This window comes from Sminthopsis crassicaudata, chromosome 1 (genome assembly GCF_048593235.1).
Source record: "Sminthopsis crassicaudata isolate SCR6 chromosome 1, ASM4859323v1, whole genome shotgun sequence".
Classification (NCBI taxonomy): Eukaryota; Metazoa; Chordata; class Mammalia; order Dasyuromorphia; family Dasyuridae; genus Sminthopsis; species Sminthopsis crassicaudata.
Window position 1 is genome coordinate 349,889,992 of NC_133617.1, and position 8,421 is coordinate 349,898,412.

Consider the following 8,421-nt stretch of genomic DNA (forward strand, 5'->3'; position numbering starts at 1 on the left):
TATTCAAACATTCAAATCCATTTAAAATATATTTAAACAAAAATGTGGGGTTATCTTCAAAAGTAACCTCCTTTTTCATGCCAATTTTCGTAGATTCATATATCATTGAGAGCTGGAAGAGACTTCCCACCCCCTTATTTTTGTAGATGAGGAAACTGAAGGTCAGAAAGGTTAAATTACTTGTCTAGAATCACACAACTATTAAGTGACAAAAGAGGGATTTAGACCCTTCCTGTTGTGTTGTTTCAAATCATGTCTAACTCTTCAAGACTTCATTTAGGGTTTTCTTAGCAAAAACTAGATCGTTTTGCCATTTTTTTTTCATCCAGCTCATTTTACAGATGAGGAAACTGAGGCAAACAGGACCCAGGGTCAAACAACTAGTACAAGTTAAGCTAGATTTGATTCATTAACTCTTCTTGCCTCCAGGCCTGGTGTTCTATGTTCTATGGAACCACTTAGCAGCCCAATCTGAACCCAGTTGTGTTTAACTCAATCAGTATTTGATTCATTATCCCATCATGCATTTCTATCTTGCTTAAGTATTTTTTTTGAAGAGGTTCCTATGTTTAATCATTCATTTATAATGAAGACCGTCAGACTTCAAGTCAGAAGATCTGTGTACTAGCCCTAATTCTGAGAGCAACTAATCATATGACCTTGAGTGACCTGAACCATATTTTTTACTTCTGAAAAGGAATTGGGCTAGGTAATCCCTAAAGTTTATTCTAGCATTAAATTTCCATAATAAGTGTGAAAAGGCTGTGAAATACAAGATATAATGATTTCCAATGTTATCTTAGTGACTTTCTATGAGGCAAGTATTCAGATTCAAACCCATTTCTCATGAAAATGACTATCTATGATATCATAAACAGCTGTTGTTGTTTCTCTGGCAACTGTACTGATTTCTTTAGCTGAGGGACGCCCATCAATAGGCACACACATGAAATTATCCCACACATGCTGAATGAATTCTGTGAGGTCTCCCATAAATATATAGAGGAACTGCAGGTGTATGTTTTTTTTAAAAAAATAGATGTGTATAAAGAGACTTGTAAATAGAATCATATTTAAAATGCAGGAGGAAACCTTGGTTTAAAGAAATCCTATGATGAACTCCCTTAGAAAGTGAATAATCCTTTTTTAAGGCTTCTCATATATAAAACACTTTGCAAGGAGCTGGAGGATAGAGGAGAATTAAAAATTAGATGACTCTTAGTTTTCTGGAATGTATAAACTAGTCTCTTTTCAGTATACCTGGACTTGTGATTTTAAAAATAGTAAGTATGCTGAAAATAGGACACTGACTTCAGACCCAAGAACAGAAAAAAAAATTGTTCCCATGACCTATCATTCTTGGTCAAATTATCTTCCAAAGATTCACAAAGGAATGGTTTTTATGGAGCCCCATTCTCTTCATGTTGCTTGGATAGAGCGACTACCGGTAAAACTGAGCTCGGTATGATTTTAAAACTTTAATCAGCTAGATAAAGATTAGATTGGACCAGGAATTTTTTCCCTTAGATTTGGTACTTTTAAAATAGAAGGTAAGGAGGAATAGCCTCCAATTAGGAAGAACTGAGAAGTTGAGAGTAAAGAAGATGAGAAAGGACAGGAGAAGGGAGGACTTTTTTTTTTTTTTCATTAAAACTCTGTTATCTTTGGGGGAAATAAAAAGTGTGAAACAGGACAAAAGAGTGAAATTAGGGAAATAACATTCATAGTCATTTTACTCACACTAGAGCGTATACATATGGGCTAACTCCCCTAAATAGCCCCCTATAAGCCCACTGACTCAGTGGGAAGTGTTCTCATATTTATGAGAAATGTGTCTGTGTTTTACTTATTATTAATTAATATTTATATGGTGCTTTGCTGCACTCTACAGTTATTTTTTCTTAGGTCTGTCAAATTTGTCAGCAAACTGGTGAGTTGTTATCTAGAGGGTTCTTGGGGGTGTGGGGAGGCACTGGTCTGTTGCTGTGGAGTACAAAACGCCTATTGTCAGTCAGACCAGGAACCTCCACTGAACTTTGGAAAATTGCTTGGTTTCCTGGCTCATCATGGGGCTTAAAATATGCTCTTTGAAAATCTAACCCCTTGCCTGTTGTCTTCTCAGATGTCCAGCCATTTCTATACCATTTGCAGTTTCTCTACCTTTTATCACAAGCTGGCTGGACTTCAAACATCTGAGTTTGTGCCAAATATTTCTGTAGCGCAACATTTCCTAATGATGCTTTGGCTCTACTGAGGGGACCTATGTCCAATTGTAGAGGTGCACTCTGACAGGTTACAGCTGTTTATAGCAGTAAAACAACCAAGCCTTCTCTGGCTTTAACCCAAAGCTGCATAAATCATGGAGGCAAGTTCCATGCTTGAAAAGAGGCCTCAGCCCAACTCGTGTTACCATGATCCAGGAATCATCCAAATTTATATATTCTGGCCGAATCCTGCCATAGATACAAAGTGTTAGGAGCCAAAAGGGGGAGAAAAAGGAATCCAGGCCTTTAACCAGGAATATTAAGGGCTTCTGGTAAGGTAAATATGATACCACTAAAAATTTACCTCCTCTGATTTATTATATTTTCTAGCATGTCTCTAAGTAGGTTTCTGGAGGGCAAAGACCGTGTTTAATCAGTGGTGTTTAGATCTCAGTTATGCCATCCTGATGTCTGGCAGTGTGCTCAGAATAATGGCACGATGCTTTCCCACAGATGGTGCCCTTTTCCTGCTCTAGAGGCCCAGGCTTTGGGATGAAAATATAAACTGGAGAGTCAGAGAAGTGCAACTGGTCCCTGTGAGGTCCTTGTTCATCTAGAAGAGGGATGTCTTCCTCTGCCCTTTGTTGGAAACAGAAAATTTCCTGTTGACTCAAAAGGTGGTCTGAGTCCCAGATTAAAGAGGTGCCCATTAAGTGGAGAATGGCTGAATATTGTAGCACATGAATGCAGGGGATGACAGATATGAAAGGAGTAGAGAAGCCTGGGAAGACTTAGGTGAATTGATACAGAATGAGAGGAGCAGAACCAGGAGAACGATTTATATCATGTTCACAATCATGCAAAGGAGAGCAACTCTGAAAAACTTGGGAATTCTGATGAGTGCAAGGACCAGTCATGACTTCAGAAGACCTATGACAAAGCCTGCTTCCTACCTCTTGGCAAGGAAGTAGCGGATGGAGTAGATTGAAGAAATGAAGTGAATTATTAAGCAGTGATAGAATTGAAAAAAAAAAAAAGATACCTTCAACAAAACTTTTGAAAATAAACAGAAGAAAATTAAAAGAAGTTCCGTTAACACAGACAAACTGGGCAATTTGATTACACAGTTCAGTCATTTTTCAACTGTTTGACTCTTGACGACCCCATTTGTTATTGTTGTTATGGAGTCATTTCAGTCATGTCCAACTCCTGTGATACTTTTTGGATTTTTCTTGGCAAAGATACTGGAGTGGTTTGCCATTTCCTTCTCCATCCCATTTTCCAAGTGAAGAAACTGAGATAAATGGGATTAAGGGACTTGTAGGGTCACAAATCTAGCAACTGTCTGAAGCTAAATTTGAACTTGGGAAGATAAATCTTCCTACTTTCAGGCTTGGCACTCTATCACACTGCGCTACCTAGCTACCCGTTTGATTGTCACTTTGCTCAATTTAATATACACCTTTTAATTTAAAAAAAGAATTTAGATTTAGAAATTGATTGAATTTCAGTTCTGCAATTTACTAATTGGGGGATCTTGGGAAAGGCACTTAATCTCTCTGGATCTCAATATTCTCCAGAAGAAGAGGGGAGTAGACTGGATACCCTCTAAGATCTCTCCTAAAATGGTGAGTTTTACTTTATGGGGGAAAAAGGCATAGAAATTAAAAGAGAAAAAATGGGGTTTGATTATTCATTTCAAAACATGATTCTTTATTTTAAGTATCAAGTTCTCACAAATATTTGTGAAATAAGATTCATTCTATGTTAGTATGATTTTTATATGTTTTGGGGAGCACATTTATGATATAAAAAGTATTATAGAATCCACAATTATTTTTAAAAATTCTGATAATGTGGTATGCTACATAGAAAAATAACTCAAATAAAAATCTATCTGAGGAAAATGAAGTGAGGGTTTTTCACTTTTTTGAGTCATGGATCCTAGCAGTATTCTTAGTAAGCCTATGAATCCCTTCTCAGAAGAATATATTTAAATACATACAATAAAATACATAGGAATACTAAGGATCCAGTTTTATTGAAGTATAATTATGAAAATATTTTAAATGAATTCAGGAACCTTGGGTCCTTAAGCTCTAGTTTTTACGATATTACATAAAAAAAAGCTATGGACACTTTCAAGTAGTTTGCAATCTAGTTGAGAAGACAAAAGAACACCCAAAAAGTTAAGAAGCAATATAAAGTTGTATGTATACTTTACCTATATTGATGAGATGGAAGTTTGGTTATGATGTGCCTGGAAAGGCAAAGGTAGAAATAAATGCTTACCCTTCACCATCTTGTTTCTAAATGATCCCTGCCTTAGAATGTTGGCCCACAAAGGGAAGGACATTGTACAGCAACTTTCTGTGTAATCACACAACAAAGGAAAATAGATGTTGAAAGTCAGTGGTGGAAGATAAAGGGGATACAGTTTATTCAGTGATAAGACACAAGGCTAGTCCATGTATTAAGAATGATGAGTAACAGATGGAGTGCCTGCCTTTTAGACTTAATCCCACAGGACTATAACTGAGAAGGAAGAAGACTCAAAGGGATGAGCCAGTGGTCAGGTTGTTCAGCCAGAAATGAAAACGGTGAATACATGGTCATCAATCTTGGTTGCAATGTTCTTTTCAAGGACAGATCCTTCCTGTTCACTCCACCAGTACAGACTCTACTAGTGTCATAGATCTCTTTAATAGGGCATCAGTAGGTAAAAAGAATCCAACTCTTGTTCTGACACTCTCTTTCCATCCAATGTATGTTACCACACTTTAGAGACTTAAAGTCTCTCCTTTTCTTGGTTCCCTTAAAGGTTGGAAAGCCCTTCTATGTAAACATAGCAATGTCATTTTAATTACAGTCTTATAAAAAACACACTGCATGATGCTGTGGAAAAAATGCTGGATTTAGAATTAAAAAGATCTAGAATTTTACAAATTCTACTTGTATTAGTTATGTGATTAGTTTTGATGTGAGCATCTCAAATTCCTTATCTTTAAAATGAGGGAATTAGACTTGATTGATGTTTGAGGTCCATTCCAGCTCTAAATCTATGATCTTTTCATCTCAGTTTTATCTCACTTTTGAACTTCTTTTAAATCTGTTCCCTTGGACAGAAGAATGAGGAGTAGGAACAGGAAATAGAAGAATCCCAAGATAAGGAGCAAAGTGTAGAGGTAGAAGTTTTAGACTGGTAGTCAGGATTCCTGGGTTTTGCCACTAATGAGCTCTTTGAGAATAGACATGTGACTTATTCTCTATTTTTTCAGTTTCTTCACCAAGTGGCATATTTGAACTGGAGGAGCTTTAAAGTCTCTTTAGCTTCAAAAGTATATAATTCTGTGTAGCCCATTGCTCTCATTGTGCTCAGAAATGATGGACATGAATAAACATTTGCATTTTATGTATGTTCTTAGGGAGGCCATGAAGCATTGCAGAGATACTCTGCCTGCTTTTGGCCAGTGATGAAGGATTTGGGCAATTTAGGGATAATAGAATAATCTCCTTATTGTTTACTGAGCAGGAAGATCCACTGATACAATGAATAATTAAAAGGAAGTGATCTACCCTTGATCATACTCTTCCCATTTGCAAATCATGCCAGGGCTAATTAAATTTGCTTCCTGAAGATTGGGGGAAGAAGATAACTAATGTTCCCCCACACACACACATACATACACACCTTACTCCAACAAGGTAGCAACTACTTCCACATGACTGCTACCTGGGCAGACTTAGACTCTAGATACCTATTCAGCTTTCTATTTCTTTGCCTGGTCATGGGTGTTGAATGACAATCTTGAGATGGAGGTTTACAGTCTTGGCACAATCTTGTGATTTCAGAAGTGTATGGATCCTGAATCCATTATATTGAGTTGATTATACTATATATAGTATAAAATAGTTGAGGAAAATTTCTGAACTGGAGAAGACCACTAATCAGATGTTTACCAGGAGATTGGAAGCTGTTTGAACAGCTCCCTGTGGAGGCAAAATAAAAAGTATTTAATAAGCATTCTGGGAAAATGTTTTCTGTTTTCATGACATTAAGTTTCAACTTCCATGAGAATATTACAAGTATTATCAGTAATTACAAGTTCCAAATTATTGATTGTTTAAGTCTTATCAATGCCCATTTGTGCTTTTTGTGAATGCATTTTTTGGTGTGTTTAAGAAACAGATGTCTGTTCCATACTGCATTTATATTGTACATGGAGAACTATTCTGTCCTTCCTCTTAAAGATACCCTAATAATGGGCCAAAACTCATTTCTCCAAGAAAGTGGGGTAAGGTGTGGTGTTCATCCTTCATTATTGAAAAGGACCAATAACATCATGAGGGTGATGTCTTAATTTACCTGTGATTTGAATGTGAATGAGGCAGAACTACAAAAAGTTGTCAGTCTCACTGGTATCAAAATCATCAAAACCCAATGCTAAGACAAAGGTCAAAACCACTGGCAATGGCCCAGGATGCAATGGGTTGACTTCTAAATTAAGGTCTTTCCCAGGTCTCAATTTGTCTGAGGCCATGACTATTCAATGACTAAGGGCCAAGTGAGAGATGAGACAAAATACAGCTTAATTTACCATTATTGGGATAGGGATATAGAGGACCAAAGAGTGTGAAAAAAAGAATTTTATGCTTCTAGTTGGTAAACTTGATTCATTGTATATGTAAAGCCAAAGCAGATGGTTCCCTTAGCTGAGATAGAAAATTTCCCATGGTCATGTCTTTATTTAAAAAATATATATTTTTAACATTTTATGTATGTAATGGGTACCATGAAATAATGCAGAGTTTCTCTGTTTACTTTAGGAGGACTTGTACATTTTAAAAATAATCAAGTAATCCTCTTATTGGCCGCTGAGTAAAAAGATCCATTGATGCAGAGGATAATGCCTTTCTCTCCTATATTGTCCTAACCTCATCATTCTGGGGTTGGATAAGAATTCATATTTTTGTAGTGTGCTAAGATTTATAAATTATTGTCCTCACAAAAACCTGTCACTCAGTACAAGTATTATTTTTTCTGTTTTACAAATGGTAATATTGAGGTTCAAGAGGCAAAATTGAGAGTCACCCATTGCTAATAGACTCCCAGTCTAGTGAAACAGGCCCCAAAATGGTTCAGAGTCTGAGGTAGCTCCCTTTTCCTTCTCAGGAATGGCGAAATGATGGCAAAACAGGCAAAGTGAACTAATAATTATTTCTGATTGTCCACAGAGTCTTAACTACTAACATTCTAAATGTGAGATCCTTGCCTTATGACCATGAGTGGAAAGGTTACTGGAGGAATTGAATCTTAACATTTAAACTCTTCTTATACACAAAATCAGTCAAAGGACTTGACAGCTAAATGGGGAAAATGATTCAAAAGTTCTCCTTGAAGAAACAATGGATTGGAGACATTTGCAAATCTAATGTCGTTGTGCTCACAATAAATATTTTCAAAAAGATCACCATTTAAAAAATTGACAACATCTATTTCAGAGGAGGAAGAGATAAAAAAAATCTAGAAAAAAAGTGGAATCATTGATATTTGAATTTCAATGCCTTCATTGTAAAAGTGGGAATTATGAGAATGATATAAAATATGTTGGAAACTCTGGATCAGAAATAAGAAATGAAAGCATCCAAGGACTTGTAGATTACACAGAAGCTTCACAGGTACTTTCAGTATCATTCATTGGATCTTCATTTACTATCTTTCCCAATGATCTCATTAGCTATTAGTTCAATCATCAGCACTAGGAGAATAATTCCTAGATCTCTATCTCTCTCCCCAATCTTTCTCTTGAGATTCAAAGCTCAAATCATCTTCTGGACATTTTGAACTGTATGTCCCATAGTCATCTCTAATTCAGCATGCCCCAAAACAGACTTTATTATCTTTCCCTTTCCTAAACTCTTTCTTCTTGCTAATATTCTTATTATTGTTAAGGGCACCACTCTTCTCCCAGTCACCTATGCTCACAATGTTGCTGTCATTCTCAACTCCCCCAATTCACCCCATATATTTAATCTTTGTTAGGTCTTGTTTCTATTTTTAGGCCTTCATCCTTCATTCCATCCATCTGTTATTTATGCCAAAAATGTGATATAAGGCCCTCACTAGTTTAGGCCCAGAATGCTGCAATAGCTTACTTGGTCCTTGGGCCTAAAATCACATTCTATTCCAATTTATCCTCTGTTAAACTGTAAAAAT

The 8,421-nt window shown here is 36.4% G+C and overlaps 1 long non-coding RNA gene across 1 annotated transcript; it reads left to right on the forward strand.

Moving 5' to 3' along the window:
- The first annotated feature begins 939 nt into the window (after positions 1-939).
- LOC141554263 (uncharacterized) lies at positions 940-3,300 on the forward strand. Its single transcript, XR_012485810.1, has 2 exons — positions 940-1,014; positions 2,718-3,300. It is a non-coding gene; the product is annotated as an uncharacterized LOC141554263 (long non-coding RNA).
- Positions 3,301-8,421: the final 5,121 nt, after the last annotated feature.